Genomic DNA, 2,432 nt, shown 5'->3' with positions numbered 1-2,432 from the left:
TATGTCACACATGTGTGTTTTGTCTTTCACATTAAATAAAATGTGTTATATTTAACATGATAATAATTTACATCCATAGAATAGATCTACACTCAAGATTTAAGATTTAAAGGTTTGCATCATTACTTGTTTGTAACTGTGTTTCAAATATTTTCACTTTTCACTGTTATAGCAAATATATGGTTGCACAAATGAACAAATATCATTCAGCCACACTTTTAACAAACCTGATTAAAATAAGTAAAAGCTAATCTCCCAGTTTATTGCATTCATATAATTCTTGTGTGACACTGTCTACATGTACTGAAGAGATTGAGAAATAATATTTCATAAAATCCTTTAATATTGCCAAAATAGTAAGGTTATACCAATGACAAAAAGACAGTCTATGTTGTCCATAAATTAATACACAAAAAAGATTTTCAAAAATCATTAAGCTGTGATTTATGTGTATTCATAAACTCAATGAGTTATTTACTCATGTGTTCTGGTTTAAATGTTAGAAAAAGAAATACATTTCTGTAGAATGACCCATATCTAAGTACAGGAAAGGAGAAAGTTGACCACGGCTCTGACCGAGGTTCTCACGGATCTTGCTCAACTCTTATTGGAGCACAGAGCAAAAGGGGGTGGGACTTAAGGAAGGGTCAATTGAGAGCCCATGAAAACTTGTTGGTAAGCGAGCAGAGGAGTCCAAATAGTTAGCTAAAGGTAATAGAGAAATGGTTGAAATAGCCAAGAGTATGGTTTAAAAGGTTAGCTAAAAATAGCTGAATGGTTGAAACATCCAGCTAGTGCCACAAGGAGTGTGAATGCAAAGTTAAACAACCCAAACAGACAACTATAAGAAATAACAATATTATCCATTTACATAGAGGGAATAATGTTGTGTCCATGTCCATGAGCTACAGTACCATGAATCTCAACCCTCGGCTGTTCTGTGGCTGAGCCTGGCCTCCTGTCTGTCTGTGGGAGGAGAAGAAGACATTTCCCAGCAGTGGTTCAGTGAAATATCACATTGCTGTTATACGAGTATTACATTACACCTAATTATTCTCTTTGCCCAGTGAAGCAGTGTGGCAGAGACAGTGGACCTCTGAGACATGAGGTCAGAATAATCACTGCTGAGTGGATGAAGGGTCAGTTTATATTACTGTATCTCTTAATTCTAAAACCATGTTGTTCTGATTTCTATTAATGAATCCAACTTCATGACACATTACACAACAAGAGCTTGAATCTCAATCTCCTGTCCAGGAAACTGAGATAGCTGCTGTGATTGAATCATGGATGGACCATTGTGACTTGAAACCTCTGTTTTATCTTATCTGCAATGATCTAAATCTGTAGTGTCATTTACATTGACAGTTTCGAACAGCAGAGAAAGACTTATGTATTAGATCATCAATGCAAGATCAATATTCAGATACAGTCAAGGCTAGTTCTTCAAGTTCTATATATATAAAGTGCACACACAGACCCAGATGCTCTATGTGCAGGTCCGTAGCTACCACTGCAGACACAGAGGTCTTGTCCTCGGTAATAACTCTGGGACTGGGATTCTGGGTAATTTAATGACATGGACATGGTAGACTAAGATTAAGATTAAGCAGGGTTTGGAACTATTTCACCAAAAATACATCACAACTTTTATCTTAAGTAGCTGGTGTCCTTTTTCTTTTTGTATGTCCGCCACTGGACATGGATTATTCTGGTATGTTTTAGACTCAATATCTAAGAAGCCAACAAACTATATACATTTAAATTAAATGATTCCATGCCTTCCACAATAAATACTGTACTGTGCCTGACTCCCACTAGGGGTCGCCAAAGAATTGTGGGTGGTCACGAGGTCTTCGTGAAGGCATGGTAGAGACCTGAACACAAGTTATATTCACAGAGCCTTCACTCTCTGATAAACAGCCTCGTCCTGCATTAGAAAAGTTAAAAGAGCTGAGCTGATACAACAATGAGAAAAAAACACTGAATTTGTTAAAAGAAAAAGAACCCTATTCAGCATGTATAATTGTTAAAATAATTTGAAACAATACATAACAGATAGAGAATTGTATAAAAAGTGCTTAAAATATGACGACAACTCAAATGACGACAAATGTCTTTTAATAATCTGCTCAAAATGATTCCTGATCTCTTCCTGCAGTTATTGTGTTCACTCTCACTCTCTTCATTGTACCACTGAATCCATTGACTATAATAGTCAGGAGCCACTGCAGGAACAAGAAACTGGTTTCTGACTGGAGGGGGATTTCAATTTTATTTTTGCTTATCTGTATGTTGCTTTCGATTAAGCACTGTGGGTGTGTGGACCCTTTAAGTAAGTGATTTTCTTTTCCTTCTCTTTTCTTGCTCCAGCCATGATTCCACCGCCTGCATGCCACAGTGCCAACACACAGGGGCGCCGCCAGGAATTT

Source organism: Morone saxatilis, unplaced genomic scaffold (assembly GCF_004916995.1).
Source record: "Morone saxatilis isolate NCDOM2014 unplaced genomic scaffold, NCSU_SB_2.0 Contig8, whole genome shotgun sequence".
In the NCBI taxonomy this organism is placed as follows: Eukaryota; Metazoa; Chordata; class Actinopteri; family Moronidae; genus Morone; species Morone saxatilis.
The sequence above is the reverse complement of the archived record's forward strand: the minus strand, read 5'-3'. Positions refer to the sequence as shown.